At 40.9% G+C, this 19,370-nt stretch overlaps 1 long non-coding RNA gene across 1 annotated transcript in view; it reads left to right on the forward strand.

The window, feature by feature from the left end:
- The first annotated feature begins 543 nt into the window (after nt 1-543).
- The window catches only part of LOC126295374 (uncharacterized), a 33,717-nt gene continuing 14,890 nt past the window's right edge, over nt 544-19,370 (forward strand). The window contains exons 1-3 of the long non-coding RNA XR_007552476.1: nt 544-3,401; nt 3,560-3,670; nt 3,849-3,987. This is a non-coding gene — a long non-coding RNA (uncharacterized LOC126295374). The remainder of the gene's footprint in view (nt 3,402-3,559; nt 3,671-3,848; nt 3,988-19,370) is intronic.

The following is a 19,370-nucleotide window of genomic DNA, read 5'->3' on the forward strand; positions in this document are numbered from 1 at the left end:
TGAAATTCACAATATACAATAATGTATATTGGTCTGGAGATGAATGCTCCTACACTTCTATAGTAAACTTCACAAACACTGTACATAGGAAATATATAAAATTCTCTACAATAAGTAGTTGATCACAATGTAAACATACAAAGGCATGTCAAGTATTAAGATTCACGCGCAATTATCATGATTTCTAGGTCAAAATACGGTCTTAATGGGAATCCCTATTAAAATTATAGAATTCACTATTTGATTTTAGTAGTTTGACAACACAATGTTTTTTATTACATCATTTTGTCCCAATATTGTTTCAGGAGTAACACATTACCCTTATCATCTGTTTAGCCCGGACTATACAATTTACCTACCCCCATGAACCATGGAACTTGTCGTTCGTGGGGAGGCTTGCGTGCCTCAGTGATACAGGTGGCTGTACCGTAGGTGCAACCACAACGGAGGGTTATCTGTTGAGAGGCCAGACAAACGTGTGGTTCCTGAATGGGGGCAGCAGCCTTTTCAGTAGTTGCAAGGGCAAGAGTCTGGATGATTGACTCATCTGGCCTTGTAACAATAACCGGAACGGCCTTGCTGTGCTGGTACTGCGAACGGCTGAAAGCAAGGGGAAACTACGGCCGTAATTTTTCCCGAGGGCATGCAGCTTTACTGTATGGTTAATGAATGATGACGTCCTCTTGGGTAAAATATTCCGGAGGTAAAATTGTCCCCCATTTGGATCTCGGGGAGTACTCGAGATGACGTGGTTATCAGGAGAAAGAAAACTGGCATTCTACAGATCGGAGCGTGGAATGTCAGATCCCTTAATTGGGCAGGGAGATTAGAAAATTTAAAAACTGAAATGGATAGGCTGAAGTTAGCTATAGTGGAAATTAGTGAAGTTGGGTGGCAGGAGGAACAAGACTTTTGGTCAGGTGAATACAGGGTTATAAATACAAAATCAAATAGGGGTAATGCAGGAGTAGGTTTCATAATGAATAAAAAAATAGGAGTGGGGGTAAGCTACTACTAACAGCATAGTGATCACATTATTGGGGCCAAGATAGACACGAAGCCCATGCCTACTACAGTAGTACAAGTTTCTATGCCAACTAGCTCTGCAGATGATGAAGAAATTGATGAAATGTATGATGAGGTAAAAGAAATTATTCAGGTAGTGAAGGGAGACGAAAATTTAATAGTCAGGGTGAATATGGATTGGGGGGAGAAATGAAAGAGGAAGCCGTCTGGTAGAATTTTGCACAGAGTGTAACTTAATCATAGCTAACACTTGGTTCAAGAATCATAAAAGGAGGTTGTATACATGGAAGAAACCTGGAGGTACTAGAAGGTATCAGATAGATTATATAATGGTAAGACAGAGATTTAGGAACCAAGTTTTAAATTGCAAGACATTTCCAGGGGCAGATGTGGACTCTGACCACAATCTATTGGTTATGAACCGTAGGTTAAAACTGAAGAAACAACAAAAAGGTGGGAATTTGAGGAGATGGGACCTGGATAAACTGTAAGGACCAGACGTAGAGAGCTTCAGGGAAAGCATTAGGGAATCATTGACAAGAATGGTGGAAAGAAATACAGTAGAAGAAGAATGGGTAGCTCTGAGGGGTGAAGTAGTGAAGGCAGCAGAGGATCAAGTAGGTAAAAAGACGAGGGCTAGTAGAAATCCTTGGGTAACAGAAGAAATATTGAATTTAATTGATGAAAGGAGAAAATATAAAAATGCAGTAAATGAAGCAGGCAAAAGGGAATACAAACGTCTCAAAAATGAGATCGACAGGATGTGCAAAATGGCTAAGCAGAGATGGCTAGAGGACAAATTTAAGGATGTAGAGGCTTATCTCACTAGGGGTAAGATAGATACTGCCTACAGGAAAATTAAAGAGACCTTTGGAGAAAAGAGAGCCACTTGTATGAGTACCAAGGGCTCTGATGGAAACCCAGTTCTAACCAAAGAAGGGAAAGCAGAAAGGTGGAAGGATTATATAGAGGGTCTATACAAGGGCGATGGGATGAAATGGGAGATACAATACTGCGTGAAAAGTTTGACAGAGCACTGAAAGACCTGAGTCGAAACAAGGCCCCGGGAGTAGACTACTGATGGCCTTGGGAGAGCCAGTCCTGACAAAACTCTCCCATCTGGTGAGCAAGATGTATGAAACAGGCGAAATACCCTCAGACTTCAAGAAGAATATAATAATTCTAATCCCAAAGAAAACAGGTGTTGACAGATGTGAAAATTACCAAACTATTAGTTTAATAAGTCACAGCTCAAAATACTCACCTGAATTCTTTACAGACGAGTGGAAAAACTGGTAGAAGCCGACCTCGGGGAAGATCAGTTTGCATTCCGCAGAAATGTTGGAACACGTGAGGCAATACTAACCGTACGACTTATCTTAGGAAATAGATTAAGGAAAGGCAAGCCTACATTTCTAGCGTTTGTAGACTTAGAGAAAGCTTTTGAAAATGTTGACTGGAATACTCTCTTTCAAATTCTAAAGGTGGCAGGGGTAAGATACAGGGAGTAGGTATTAAAGTCCATGGAGAAGAAATAAGAACTTTGAGGTTCGAAGATGACATTGTAATTCTGTCAGACACAGCAAAGGACTTGGAAGAGCATTTGAACGGAATGGAGAGTGTCTTGAAAGGTGGATATAAATGAACATCAACAAAAGCAAATCGAGGATAATTGAATGTAGTCGAATTAAGTCGGGTGATACTGAGGGAATTAGATTAGGAAATAAGACACTTAAAGTAGTAAAGGAGTTTTGCTATTTGGGGAACAAAATAACTGATGATGGTCGAAGTAGAGAGGATATAAAATGTACACTGACAATGAAGAAGAGAAATTTGTTAACATCGAGTATAGATTTAAGTGTCAGGAAGTCGTTTCTGAAAGTATTTGTATGGAGTGTAGCCATGTATGGAAGTGAAACAGGAAAATAAATAGTTTGGACAAGAAGAGAATAGAAGCTTTTGAAATGTGGTGTTACAGAAGAATGTTGAAGATTAGGTGAGTAGATCATGTAACTAATGAGGAGGTATTGAATAGAATTGGGGATAAGAGGAGTTTGTGGCACAACTTGACAAGAAGAAGGGATCGGTTAGTAGGACATGTTCTGAGGCATCAAGGGATCACAAATTTAGCATTGGAGGGCAACGTGGAGGGTAAAAATCGTAGAGGGAGAGCAAGAGATGAATACACTAAGCAGATTCAGAAGGATGTAGGTTGCAGTAGGTACTGGGAGATGAAGGAGCTTGCACAGGATAGATTAGCATGGAGAGCTGCATCAAACCAGTCTCAGGACTGAAGACCACAACAACAACAACCACTGCATGAAAAAGTAACATCTGTCCACACTGAAAATTGCATCACAACAAACCTGTCATTGGTAAGTATGTTTTACGTTTGTTCTTCCGTTGGCTTTAATTTTGTATTACAAAAACAACTGTGAAAATATTAATAGTGTAATTAATATGTAAATAGCCACACAGTACTGGAATAGTTCGTGTTTAGAAAGTGAATTCTAACATATTGTTATGTTCACAGGTACCCGAAGTACATTTCAGTCACTCAGTATAGTGATAACTCAAAATATCATTGTCAACAGATCTGGAGAAATTGCCACTGCGTGTTTAGACCGTTTTCGTCAGACGATAGGTTAGTTTCTAAGTGTTTCGATGGACTTAACTACTTCAGTGAGATCGTTCTTGCAAATGTGAAATATAACCCATTGAGAGGCTTTCATTACAGCAAATATTAGCAATCTACTCTGTCAATTATATTGCTTGTAATTAGTGACAGCAAAAATTGTTTAATAATCCTTGTGATTTTGCAGACACGGTTCTGACTCTGATTACTGGTTGCTGTACGTATCTATCCACATCAAGGACGTTGAGAGAGTCTCGTGAAGGTTCAAGACAGCTCTTAGAGGATTTGCAGTTTAAAAGTGACATAATTGTGAAATAAGTGTGCAGGTGAGTGATTAAACTGTGGTTTATTAAAGTAGTTGTGCGATTTTAAAAGAATAATAAATGTTAAATACTGTGAGTGAATAATGAAAAGCTCATTTTCCACATGTTAAGCTGTCCTATACCCGTAATTTTTCGCCACTTATTTATTGGTAAACACTTGTTGGAGAGTGACATGCTGCCCCCCCCCCCCCCCCCCCCCCTTTCTCCACAATCTTGTTGTGACACTGACCTCTAACATATCCCAAAGTCTACAATATGCATTTTGAGGCTGTTGATATGAAAGTGAGAAGTACAGATCTTCCAGTTACATCAGGAATATCTTAAGAGCATTACTTGAAAGTAACACAGGAAAAGCTTACTTATGTAGGTGGTAGTAGTGTCGGCAAAAAGTTCTTGTGTGTGAAGTTGCCCTGTAGTACACCAGGTGTAAAACTTTTATCTCGAGTCTTGAACTGTGTCGGAACAAAAGTGAGGCATTCATGTGACTCAATAATACTGTTTTCATTTCACTACACTGAGTTCTGCTGTGTTAACATTGCAAAGTCATGTAGGCATGTGGAGTATTAACCAAAACTGTCATATTGGAAGCAGAATCAAACACATTTGTGACGTTACTTGATGTTTTCAGGAGAAAAAGGCAAAGTTGCTTCTTGTTAATATAATACATTCAGAGTCACAGCTGAGTTTAACCAATCATAACTGCTGCTGAATGTGCATGTCATAATATAATATGAAGGGCTTATTTCAATAGTGGTACAAGCCCATTACCTCCACTTTTCTGTCTATAATGCTTCTGAAATTAATGATCCAAACAAACATAGCAAGAAGCCATATGCTTGAATATTTCTGGTATCTCAACTGCAGATTTTTCAGCGCTCATTTAAGTTTACGACTCTGTGTCTCAAAATGAACAAAAATGGACTTGTACCACTATTGAAATAAGCCCTTCATATGCTCACACAGCACATCGATCTCGTTAGGCCGAAGGCTCACATAACGAAGTACGTACATCGGTCAACAGATGGCACAAGGAAAAGAATGTTAACTGCGCTTTTTAGTTGCTACTTGCGACTTCTAGCCGCAACTTGTCACTGAAATCGCAGAAGGCAGTACGGAATTCGGCCAACAGATGGGTCACGGCGTTGAATGTGAAATGCTACTTGCGACTGCTAACTGTGACTGAAATCCCAATTAGAATCTGTAATGTTGTTATTGTGATATCTGTGACTTCTCAATCATTGTGATTTCTAACAGATACGCGATTTCCTGCCCATCACTAATTATTTGTGAGATGCTAGAAGCCCCAAACGATTTATGACGGTAGTTAGTGGTATGTCTGGTATTGTAGATGTTACTTCGGCAGAGTGCCTCACGTGGAAGACTCTGATTCCATACTTATGCAATGCAGAAAATTGTTTGAATTTTTGTCGGAAATGTGACGCTCTACCCATACTTTTGCGTGACACTGGCCGAGTCTACCCAGGTTACAGCAAAAAAGGAATGCTTCCCGTAGCATTCACATCAAATGGACTTTCTCATGACGATAACGTCGACGACGAGTGAGGCAAGTCGCTTCATTTGTAATTACAACTATTTTAGAAACACTGATCGATTTAGAATCGCACGTTCGATATCTGTCGTTAGAAGCCCGCGCCTTCGATAGGCAAACTTTCTTGGAAATTACCCTGATTTCTAAGAGACGAAAATTGGAACACAAAATCACTGTTGGTGGGTTTCTTCAAAGTTGAGATTTTGTAACTTCATTTTCGATCACTGAAGTATGTAACTATGACACTCACTAAAAGCAGAAGACACGCAGCAAAACCGGAGATACTATGAAAAAAACTGAATTTGTAAAACATCATGCTGAAATAGCAGGATAGGTTTTATATGAATGTCTTGGCTTATGTTAAGAATAGTTGTAAGTCAAATCAGTGACTACTAAATTTAGTCTTTAATATTAATCTTAAGTACCATAAAGGATGTAAGTAGAAGAATTTCAATGTTAGAATGTGCATTTTGTTAGATTTTTAGCTGCGCTGCTTAATAAGAAAGTGCTATAAGACAGATTGAATAAAAGTATGCTACCAGTCCTGTTTGTGGGCCATACACTGAGAAAGATTTCTAAGTGAAAAGCAGGCAGTACTGATCTTTTTGGCTTGTATCAAAAAGACACACACTCTGAACAAATGTTCCAACAGTAATTATGCTTCACTCCAGAATTTTAGTTCTGTTTCCTTGCCATTTGGCAGTCATTGTGTCATCACTATTTCATACATGAGACTAACGTAAGGTTATTCGCACAGGATCAGGTGCTGATGCTAACCGTTCTGCTTTGAACCATCATGTAACTGTGATGTGGCTGGTGGGCTGTCCGTGTCATATTTCCACCTACCATTTCCATCCGCGCTGTCGACCGTAAACTAATTTTGGACAGACTATAGGACCTAAACCCTCCTATAATTTACGATTGCACTTGCTACCAAATCGTGGTTCCCGTCAACATTTTGAGCAGTAGAATTGTCAGTATACTATGTAAAATGGGACATTTAGTATTTACTTTGTCTATGACATATTTCTGAAGACCTTATACTTGTAATTAACTAAAGCATAAACTATAAATTATGACTTCCTTTGAATAAAATATGGAGCAGTAAAATTTGTGATGGTTTAGCAACAAAACCACCCTGCCCCCTTTCCTTTAATATTCTACAATTTAGTTCTATTGTTATGTCCAAACTGTTCCAAACCCTCGGAAATCACGATATGGAAACCACGACAAATTCGGAAAGAAAGAGCCATATAGGACTATTTATAGCAAACAAGAGTAGCAATTTCTTTGCTTCATTCACATTTGTTTGAGATATCGTCTTACACCCCAGCCTAACCATACCCACTGATGTTCCTGTAGTTTGGTCCCTTTATACCCCAAACTCTTAACCACATCTCCGATGAAAAAAAAGCACAATGGAAATTATCAAGCGATATGTCTACTTACTTCTTTCCTTTATTTATATTTGTTTGTGTGCTATGAAATATTCACTTTGCCATTGGCTAAATCGAACACTGCAGTTATGAAACTTCCTGGCAGATTAAAACTGTGTGCCGGACCGAGACTCGAACTCGGGACCTTTGCTTTTAGCAAGTAAGTGCTCTACCATCTGAACTACCCAAGCTAGTTGTTCTTCACTGGACTCTCCAGAATTTCCTCTCCAACCTCAACTCCTTTGGTTCCATCAGATTCACCTGGTCCTACTCCAAATCCCATGCCACTTTCCTAGACGTTGACCTCCATCTGTCCAATGGCCAGCTGCACACATCCGTCCACATCAAACCCACCAACAAGCAACAGTACCTCCATTATGACAGCTGCCACCCATTCCATATCAAACGGTCTCTTCCCTACAGCCTAGGCCTTCGTGGCAAACGAATCTGCTCCAGTCCTGAATCCCTCGACCATTACACCAACAACCTGAAAACAGCTTTTGCATCCCGCAACTACCCTCCCAACCTGGTACAGAAGCAGATAACCAGAGCCACTTCCTCATCCCCTCAAACCCAGAACCTCTCACAGAAGAACCCCAAAAGTGCCCCACTTGTGACAGAATACTTCCCGGGACTGGATCAGACCTTGAATGTGGCTCTCCAGCAGGGATACGACTTCCTAAAATCCTGCCCCGAAATGAGATCAATCCTTCATGAAATCCTCCCCACTCCACCCAGAGTGTCTTTCCGCCATCCACCTAACCTTCATAACCTCTTGGTTCATCCCTATGAAATCCCCAAACCACCTTCCCTACCCTCTGGCTCCTACCCTTGCAACCGCTCCCGGTGTAAAACCTGTCCTATGCACCCTCCCACCACCACCTACTCCAGTCCTGTAACCCGGAAGGTGTACACGATCAAAGGGAGAGCCACGTGTGAAAGCACCCATGTGATTTACCAACTGACCTGCCTGCACTGTGACGCTTTCTATGTGGGAATGACCAGCAACAAACTGTCCATTCGCATGAATGGACACAGGCAGACAGTGTTTGTTGGTAATGAGGATCACCCTGTGGCTAAACATGCCTTGATGCACGGCCAGCACATCTTGGCACAGTGTTACACCGTCCGAGTTATCTGGATACTTCCCCCCACCAACACCAACCTATCCGAACTCCGGAGATGGGAACTCGCCCTTCAGTATATCCTCTCTTCTCGATATCCGCCAGGCCTCAACCTCCACTAATTTCAAGTTGCTGCCGCTCATACCTCACCTGTCTTTCAACAACTTCTTTGCCTCTATACTTCCGCCTCGACTGACATCTCTGCCCTTACTCTTTGCCTTTAAATATGTCTGCTTGTGTCTGTGTATGTGCGGATGGATATGTGTGTGTGTGTGTGTGTGTGTGTGTGTGTGTGTGTGTGTGTGTGTGTGCGCGCGAGTGTACATCTGTCCTTTTTTTCCCCTAAGGGAAGTCTTTCCGCTCCCGGGATTGGAATGACTCCTTACCCTCTCCCTTAAAACCTACATCCTTTCGTCTTTCCCTCTCCTTCCTGAAGAAGCAACCATCGGTTGCGAAAGCTAGCAATTCTGTGTGTGTGTGTTTGTGTGTTTTGTTCATGTGCCTGTCTGCCGGCGCTTTCCCGCTTGGTAAGTCTTGGAATCTTTGTTTTTAATATATTTTTCCCATGTGGAAGTTTCTTTCTATTTTTTATATATATAATATATTGTTTCCAGGCCGCGGATTCGATAGGCCAACATTCTTGGAAATTACCTTTTTACCTCTGGTGTATCAACAATTGTAGTAGTAGTAGTTTCTTCTGTATTAGTAAACAGTTTTATTGTGTTTGTTGTGGCGCCTTTGCGGCAGTTCTCTCTGCAGTGACGGTTTCGGAGGCTTATTTGGTATGATAAACAATGTAGGTACTGCATTCTGTAAAAGTATTTTTTTCACATTTATAAATTGGTTTGGCTCAATGTGCAGCAAACGAAATTCAGTGTTCCTGTGCTGGTGTACGACATCTTTCTGAGAAAATTCTTTTTCTTCCACTATTTACTAACCTTTTATTGCTTCTAAAAAGAAGCGTTTATCTTCACTAAACCTAAAGTATGAAATGTGATGTCTTCTTTTTGCGATTACTGCAATTTATTGCGCTATATATACTACCATTTTAAAAAGCACTCTACAAACGATACTCTCCATGTTCATCAGATCTCGTACTGGTTAGTGTGGCACCTGTTGCAGTGTTTGACAAAAATTGTCAGCTGTGGCGTGCACCTGAAGTGAAGTTTTTATGGCGGTGCAGGAACGTGAATACACAGGAGGGAAGTGCGAGCCTCACAGCATAACTTCCTCTATTTCTGGTGAACGTTCTTCTCCAAGCCCGAAAGTGTCAGTAACAGCAGGCGGTCGCACTCTCGAAAAGAAGCTGGTGCAGTCTGGAAGTTCACTGCTTTCTATAATGTAGGGAGCACAAACCTGGAAGTTATATGTCAAATGTGGTGATTGCTAAGCTTACTCATTTATTCATTTCATGATGGTTCAGATGGCTCTAAGCACTTTAGGACTTAACATCTGAGGTCATCATTCCCCTAGACTTCGCCGGCCAGAGTGGTCGAGCGGTTCTAGGTGCTACAGCCTGGAACCGCAACGGTCGCAGGTTCGAATCCTTCCTCGGGCATGGATGTGTGTGATGTCCTTAGGTTAGTTAGGTTTAAGTAGTTCTAAATTCTAGGGCATTCTAAATTCTAGGGCAGAAGTTAAGTCCCATAGTGCTCAGAGCCATTTGAACCAATACACTAAGCAGGTTCAGAAGGATGTAGGTTGCAGTAAGTACTGGGAGATGAAGAAGCTTGCACAGGATAGAGTAGTATGGAGAGCTGCATAAAACCAGTCTCAGGACTGAAGACCACAACAACAACAACAACAAAAACAACATAAATAAATATCTAATATATAAAGGGGAAATGTTATTACAGCGGCCACGAATGTGTAAATGACTATCACTCGTCCACCTTCGTATTCTTTTTTATTTCCTCACGCAGGAAAACTTCCCCACTTTTCTGTTTAATTTTTCAGATGCCTTCTTTGCTAAAAAATTAATTAATTCAGCAGTTGATGAAATTTCTTTTATCTAAATGAAGAGTCTATACGTACATTTCCTAATAATTCACAGTTCTGCCCGAACAACAAGTAACAGAGCTGTAACATCGTGGGTAGGTTTTCCACAGCCTTGAAGCGTTCCGTCTTATCTGGACAGCCTGTATACCTCAGCGAACTGTCCGGCACCAGTCGGCCCTATACCTTGCACCCACTGCACAGCGTTGCCAAAGCTGTACGATTTAAAAGGATGATGGCATCTTTATTTTATTAAAAATTATTTTTATTTCTGACAATATATACACATTTACATATCAGGATGTACACGTGCACTAGGAAAAAAATTCCCAAAGTTGTTGGTTAAGAAGACATTTTCTCCTGGTTGAAAACAAATTTTTTCCGTGTCATGTGATATTATACTTTCCCTCAGAACTGTAAAACTTATAAATCTTTTAAATAGTTAAGGTTTTACACACTGGCATAGAACTTCCCACCACTTTACAAAACAAAACCCAGACAAAAAGAAAAGAAAAAAATATCGCGTTTCCTAAAGATCATTGACGTGCAGCAACATGTACGCTGCATATTCTCATATTATGAAAAGTATAAATTTGAATTACACCACACACACCGCTGTTAGTTTTCGAAGCATGGAAATAATGATTGTTGAGGGTACACATTGTGTAGCTACAGGAAAGCTAAGCTTTCACATAAAATATTGGTGTTTTTTGCGTGTGTTATAGTTTAAGATACCTCACATATATGTGCCAATAAAATTTTATATACTGACAAATGTCTGCTCTTCTGGGTTCGAAATTTTTCTAAGTGGCTGGTCTTCAAAGTATTATGTTTTAATTGAGACTCAGCGTCCCTGTGATGTAAGCAATTCATCGCACATGGTCACATGTAACACAATTTGTCTTCTGTAAAAGGGAATTTACTTTGGAAGTAACGCTTTCTCGGACCACCATTCGCAACATTTTCCCGTCACTTGTTAGAAATAAAGCAGTAAGTGATTTTACACTACGCCGTAAAAGAAACAGAAGCTATCCATAGTGTACTAAATATCGCTATCTTGACAACAGGAGAAAGACTGCAATTGACAAGTTGCTAATGGTACTTGTTGTCGGAGGCTACATACACCAAAAGAATTAGAATTTTGTAAATCGTACTGTTGTTGTTGTCTTCAGTCCTGAGACTGGTTTGATGCAGCTCTCCATGCTACTCTATCCTGTGCAAGCCGCTTCATCTCCCAGTACCTACTGCAACCTACATCCTTCTGAATCTGCTTAGTGTACTCATCTCTCGGTCTCCCTCTACGATTTTTACCCTCCACGCTGCCCTCCAATGCTAAATTTGTGATCCCTTGATGCCTCAAAACATGTCCTACCAACCGATCCCTTCTTCTAGTCAAGTTGTGCCACAAACTTCTCTTCTCCCCAATCCTGTTCAATACCTCCTCATTAGTTACGTGATCTATCCACCTTATCTTCAGTATTCTTCTGTAGCACCACATTTCGAAAGCTTCTATTCTCTTCTTGTCCAAACTAGTTATCGTCCATGTTTCACTTCCATACATGGCTACACTCCAAACAAATACTTTCAGAAACTACTTCCTGATACATAAATCTATATTCGATGTTAACAAATTTCTCTTCTTCAGAAACGCTTTCCTTGCCATTGCCAGTCTACATTTTATATCCTCTCTACTTCGACCATCATCAGTTATTTTACTTCCTAAATAGCAAAACTCCTTTACTACTTTAAGTGTCTCATTTTCTAATCTAATTCCCTCAGCATCACCCGATTTAATTTGACTACATTCCATTATCCTCGTTTTGCTTTTGTTAATGTTCATCTTATATCCTCCTTTCAAGACACTGTCCATTCCGTTCAACTGCTCTTCCAAGTCCTTTGCCATCTCTGACAGAATTACAATGTCATCGGCGAACCTCAAAGTTTTTACTTCGTCTCCATGAATTTTAATACCTGCTCCAAATTTTTCTTTTGTTTCCTTTACTGCTTGCTCAATATACAGATTGAATAACATCGGGGAGAGGCTACAACCCTGTCTCACTCCTTTCCCAACCACTGCTTCCCTTTCATGCCCCTCGACTCTTATTACTGCCATCTGGTTTCTGTACAAATTATAAATAGCCTTTCGCTCCCTGTATTTTACCCCTGCCACCTTTAGAATTTGAAAAAGAGTATTCCAGTCAACATTGTCAAAAGCTTTCTCTAAGTCTACAAATGCTAGAAACGTAGGTTTGCCTTTTCTTAATCTTTCTTCTAAGATAAGTCGTAAGGTCAGTATTGCCTCACGTGTTCCAACATTTCGACGGAATCCAAACTGATCCTCCCCGAGGTCTGCATCTACCAGTTTTTCCATTCGTCTGTAAAGAATTCGCGTTAGTATTTTGCAGCCGTGGCTTATTAAACTGTTAGTTCGGTAATTTTCACATCTGTCAGCACCTGCTTTCTTTGGGATTGGAATTATTATATTCTTCTTGAAGTCTGAGGGTATTTCGCCTGTCTCATACATCTTGCTCACCAGCTGGTAGAGTTTTGTCATGACTGGCTCTCCCAAGGCCGTCAGTAGTTCTAATGGAATGTGGTCTACTCCGGGGGCCTTGTTTCGACTCAGGTCTTTCAGTGCTCTGTCAAACTCTTCACGCAGTATCGTATCTCTCATTTCGTCTTCATCTACATCCTCTTCTATTTCAATAATATTGTCCTCAAGTACATTGCCCTTGTATAAGCCTTCTATATACTCCTTCCACCTTTCTGCCTTCCCTTCTTTGCTTAGAACTGGGCTGCCATCTGAGCTCTTGATATTCATACACGTGGTTCTCTTCTCTCCAGAGGTCTCTTTAATTTTCCTGTAGGCAGTATCTATCTTACCCCTAGTGAGATAAGCTTCTACATCCTTACATTTGTCCTCTAGCCATCCCTGTTTAGCCATTTTGCACTCCCTGTCGATCTCATTTTTGAGACGTTTGTATTCCTTTTTGCCTGCTTCATTTACTGCATTTTTATATTTTCTCCTTTCATCAATTAAATTCAATATTTCTTCTGTTACCCAAGGATTTCTAGCAGCCCTCGTCTTTGTACCTACTTTATCCTCTGCTGCCTTCACTACTACATCCCTCAGAGCTACCCATTCTTCTTCTACTGTATTTCTTTCCCCTATTCCTGTCAATTGTTCCCTTATGCTCTCTCTGAAACTCTGTACAACCTCTGGTTCTTTCAGTTTATCCAGGTCCCATCTCCTTAATTTCTCACATTTTTGCAGTTTCTTCAGTTTTAATCTACAGGTCATAACCAATAGATTGTGGTCAGAGTCCACATCTGCCCCTGGAAATGTCTTACAACTTAAAACCTGGTTCCTAAATCTCTGTCTTACCATTATATAATCTATCTGATACCTTTTAGTATCTCCAGGGTTCTTCCACGTATACAACCTTCTTTCATGATTCTTAAACCAAGTGTTAGCTATGATTAAGTTGTGCTCTGTGCAAAATTCTACTAGGCGGCTTCCTCTTTCATTTCTTAGCCCCAATCCATATTCACCTACTATGTTTCCTTCTCTCCCTTTTCCTACACTCGAATTCCAGTCACCCATTATTATTAAATTTTCGTCTCCATTCACTATCTGAATAATTTCTTTTATTTCATCGTACATTTCTTCAATTTCTTCATCATCTGCAGAGCTAGTTGGCATATAAACTTGTACTACTGTAGTAGGTGTGGGCTTCGTATCTATCTTGGCCACAATAATGCGTTCACTATGCTGTTTGTAGTAGCTTACCCGCATTCCTATTTTCCTATTCATTATTAAACCTACTCCTGCATTACCCCTATTTGATTTTGTGTTTATAACCCTGTAGTCACCTGACCAGAAGTCTTCTTCCTCCTGCCACCGAACCTCACTAATTCCCACTATATCTAACTTTAACCTATCCATTTCCCTTTTTAAATTTTCTAACCTACCTGCTCGATTAAGGGATCTGACATTCCACTCTCCGATCCGTAGAATGCCAGTTTTCTTTCTCCTGATAACGACATCCTCCTGAGTAGTCCCCGCCCGGAGATCCGAATGGGGGACTATTTTACCTCCGGAATATTTTAGCCAAGAGGATGCCATCATCATTTAATCATACAGTAAAGCTGCATGTCCTCGGGAAAAATTACGGCTGTAGTTTCCCCTTGCTTTCAGCCGTTCGCAGTACCAGCACAGCAAGGCCGTTTTGGTTAATGTTGCAAGGCCAGATCAGTCAATCATCCAGACTGTTGCCCCTGCAACTACTGAAAAGGCTGCTGCCCCTCTTCAGGAACCACACGTTTGTCTGGCCTCTCAACAGATACCCCTCCGTTGTGGTTGCACCTACGGTACGGCCATCTGTATCGCTGAGGCACGCAAGCCTCCCCACCAACGGCAAGGTCCATGGTTCATGGGGGGGAATCGTACTGAAATGCGTAATTCGGCACAAAGTGCACGTCACATGCCCACATCCACAATGAAGTAGGTCCAACCTGATATCAAGTTTTTCAATGTGGTTTTCGGGTTGCAAATTTTCTTGGAGTACCAGTACTGTATTATTACATGTTTGGTTCGTTACTATGGCATAATGCCATATGTGCCAGAAGAAGAGAAAGTGCACTTGAAATTCAGCGAGCAGTCGAAACTAGCCAATAGTGTGGAATGAAACACTTCATTCCAGTACATTGACAGCCTCAGCGGAAAAGATTAATAAAAGCCAAAACCGACAAAAATACCTTCATTTTTCTGCAAGGAGATTAATGCTTGACTGCTAAAAATGTGTGGAAATAAAATTGAAACTAGTAACATAATTTCGTCTTCCTTAAGTATGTGAATATTTTTATTAACTTGGTAGCTCCCAGCCACAGAAATCCGTTTTGTTTTCATTTGACATGAGAACTACAAACAAAGAGGAAACAGCAAAATCAATGAACGTAACCGTGAGTCACATGCAGCTTACTCCTCCACACTACAACTCTGCGCGAATCTGTCAGCTTGGGCGAGCCAGAAAAAAATTTCTGGGTAGCATCTTGCTCCTTGTTGCTACTGCTGATACAGCTAACAGCACTAAGCGGGAGAAGGTCTGCTCATGTGCGACTCAACTGTGCATGCGCAGTCGCCTGCTGGGAAGTGCTCAAACGTTGTTGTTGTTGTCTTCAGTCCTGAGACTGGTTTGACGCAGCTCTCCAAGCTACTCTATCCTGTACAAGCTGCTTCATCTCCCAGTACCTACTGCAACCTACATCCTTCTGAATATGCTTAGTGTATTCATCTCTTGGTCTCCCTCTACGATTTTTACCCTCCACTGCTAAATTTGTGATCCCTTCTTCTAGTCAAGTTGTGCCACAACCTTCGCTTCTCCCCAAACCCATTCAATACCTCCTCATTAGTTACCTGATCTACCCACCTAATCTTCAACATTCTTCTGTAGCACCACATTTCGAAAGCTTCTATTCTCTTCTTGTCCAAACTATTTATCGTCCATGTTTCACTTCCATGGCTACACTCCATACAAATACTTTCAGAAACATCTTCCTGACACTTAAATCTATACTCGATGTGTACAAATTTCTCTTATTCAGAAAAGCTTTCCTTGCCATTGCCAGTCTACATTCTATATCCTCTCTACTTCGACCATCATCAGTTATTTTGCTCCCCAAGTAGCAAAACTCCTTTACTACTTTAAGTGTCTCATTTCCTAATCTAATTACCTCAGCATACCCGACTTAATTCTACTACATTCCATTATCCTCGTCTTGCTTTTGTTGATGTTTATCTTATATCCTCCTTTCAAGGCACTGTCCATTCTGTTCAACTGCTCTTCCAAGTCCTATGCTGTCTCTGACAGAATTACAATGTCATCGGCGAACCTCAAAGTTTATATTTCTTCTCCCTGGATTTTAATACCTACTCCAAATTTTTCTTTGGTTTCATTTACTGCTTTCTCAATATACTGATTGAATAACATAGGGGAGAGGCTACAACCCTGTCTTACTCCCTTCCCAACCACTGCTTCTCTTTCATGTCCCTCAGCTCTTATAACTGCCATCTGGTTTCTGTACAAATTGTAAATAGCCTTTCGCTTTCTGTATTTTACCTCTGCCACCTTTTAGAATTTGAAAGAGAGTATTCCAGTCAACATCATCAAAAGCTTTCTCCAAGTCTACAAATCTTAGAAACGTAGGTTTGCTTTCTCTTAATCTTTCTTCTAAGATAAGTCGTAAGGTCAGTATTGCCTTGTGTTCCAACATTTCTACAAAATCCAAACTGATCTTCCCCGAGGTCGGCTTCTACCAGGTTTTCCATTCGTCTGTGAATAATTCGCGTTAGTATTTTGCAGCTGTGACTTATTAAACTGATAGTTCGGTAATTTTCGCATCTGTCAACACCTGGTTTCTTTGGAATCGGAATTATTATATTCTGAGGGTATTTCGCCTGTCTCGTACCTCTTGTTCACCAGAAGGTAGAGTTTTGACATGAGCGGCTCTCCCAAGGCCATCAGTAGTTCTAATGGAATGTTGTCTACTCCCGGGTCCTTGTTTCGACTCAGGTCTTTCAGTGCTCTGTCAAACTCTTCACGCAGTATCGTATCTCCCATTTCATCTTCATCTACATCCTCTTCGATTTCCATAATATTGTCATCAAGTACATCGCCATTGTATAGACCATCTATATTCTGCTTTCCCCTCTTTGCGTAGAACTGGATTTGCATCAAAGCTCTTGATATTCATACAAGTTGCTCTCTTTTCTCCAAAGGTCTCTCTAATTTTCCTATAGGCTGTATCTATCTTACCCCTAGTGAGATGAGCCTCTACATTCTTACATTTGTCCTCTAGCCATCTCTGCTTAGCCATTTGCACTTCCTGTCGATCTCATTTTTGAGACGTTTGTATTCCTTTTTGCCTGCTTCATTTACTACATTTTTATATTTTATCCTTTCATCAATTAAATTCAATATTTCTTCTGTTACCCAAGGATTTCTACTAGCCCTCATCTTTTTACTTACTTGATCCTCTGCTGCCTTCACTACTTCATCCCTTCCTCCTACCCATTCGTCTTCTACTGTATTTCTTTCCCCCATTCCTGTCAGTTGTTCCCTTATCCTCTCACTGAAACTCTGTACAACCTCTGGTTTAGTCAGTTTATCAAGGTCCCTTCTCCTTGCAATTTCTTCAGTTTTAATCACAGTTCATATAGGATAGACTGTGGTCAGAGTCCACATCTGCCCCTGGAAATGTCCTACAATTTAAAACCTGGTTCATAAATCTCTGTCACCTTTTAGTATCTCCAGGATTCTTTCATGTATACAACCTTCTTTTACGATTCTTGAACCAAGTGTTAGCTATGATTAAGTTACGCTCTGTGCAAAATTCTACCAGACTGCTTCCTCTTTCATTTCTTAGCCCCAATCCATATTTAACTCCTATGTTTCCTTCTCTCCCTTTTCCTAACATCGAATTCCAGTCACCCATGACTATTAAATTTTCGTCTCCCACCACTACCTGAAAAATTTCTTTTCTCTCATCATACATTTCTTCAATTTCTTCGTCATCTCCAGAGCTAGTTGGCATATAAAATTGTACTACTGTAGTAGGTGTGGGCTTCATGTCTATCTTAGCCACTATAATACGTTCACTATGCTGTTTGTAGTAGCTTACCCACACTCCTGTTTTTTTTATTCATTATTAAACCTACTACTGTATTACCCCTATTTGATTTTGTATTTATAACCCTGAATTCACCTGACCAGAAGTCTTGTTCCTCCTGCCACCGAACTTCACTAGTTCCCACTGTATCTAACATTAGCCTATCCATTTCCCTTTTTAAATTTTCTAACCTACCTGCCCGATTAAGGGATCTGACATTCCACACTCCGATCCGTAGAATGCCAGTTTTCTTTCTCCTGATAACGACGTCCTCTTGAGTAGTCCCCGCTCGAAGATCCGAATGGGGGACTATTTTACCTCTGGAATATTTTACCCAAGAGAACGCCATCATCATCTAATCATACAGTAAAGTTGCATGCCCTCGGGAAAAATTACGGCTGTAGTTTCATAAACGTTACTCATAAACGTACAAAGCAGTATTGTAGTCTTTTATAACTGCAAAAGAGGTAGGTAAATGTTTTTCCTTAAAAATACCAGTTAACTGTGTCTATACGAAGCTACCAGTACAAGATAATAAGCATCTTTCGTGATGTACACACACACACACACACACACACACACACACACACACACACACACACACACACACACAGTTATAATGCAGTTCTGCAGTATAACAGAGTGCAGAGATTAAGTTTGCCACAGTTATGACTATCTCGGTAAGGAATACCTTGACTCGCTACATCCCCCCCGTCTTCTGTGGGATCTGTGGAGCACATATGAGTGGTTATCAGCCTGCCACACGTACACACCAATAACCTTAAAACCTTGATGCTGAGTGTGCTGAAAATGAAGCTGCTCCCCCTGACACTAACACTCCACACTAACTGAAGCCACCCAACATGCACTCCAAGGGTGCCCTTCTGACAGCAGGCCTGCCCTCTCCATCCTGGAACCAGTATCAACATCACTGAAAATATTTTCATCCTCAGGGATGTGCATTGGTATTAAGAGGCAAAAACTGGAGATGTCTACTCAGTATATACTGTCTGCTTGTGTCTGTGTATGTGCGGATGGATATGTGTGTGTGTGCGCGCGCGAGTGTACACCTGTCCTTTTTTCCCCCTAAGGGAAGTCTTTGCGCTCCCGGGATTGGAATGACTCCTTACCCTCTCCCTTAAAACCCACATCCTTTCGTCTTTCCCTCTCCTTCCCTCTTTCCTGAAGAAGCAACCATCGGTTGTGAAAGCTAGTAATTCTGTGTGTGTGTTTGTGTGTTTTGTTCATTGTGCCTGTCTGCCGGCGCTTTCCCGCTTGGTAAGTCTTGTAATCTTTGTTTTTAACAATGATTCCAAGACTTACCAAGCGGGAAAGCGCTGGTAGACAGTCACAATAAAATAACACACACAGACACAAAATTTCGAACTTTCGCAACCGGTGGCTGCTTCGTCAGGAAAGAGGGAAGGAAAAGTATGTGGGTTTTAGGGGAGAGAGGGTAAGGAGTCATTCCAATCCCGGGAGCGGAAAGACTTACCTTAGGGGGAAAAAAGGATAGGTACACACACACACACACACACACACACACACACACACACACACACACACACACATATCCATCCATACATACACAGACACAAGCAGACATATTTAAAG

The sequence above is a fragment of the Schistocerca gregaria genome, chromosome 11 (assembly GCF_023897955.1).
Source record: "Schistocerca gregaria isolate iqSchGreg1 chromosome 11, iqSchGreg1.2, whole genome shotgun sequence".
NCBI lineage: Eukaryota > Metazoa > Arthropoda > Insecta > Orthoptera > Acrididae > Schistocerca > Schistocerca gregaria.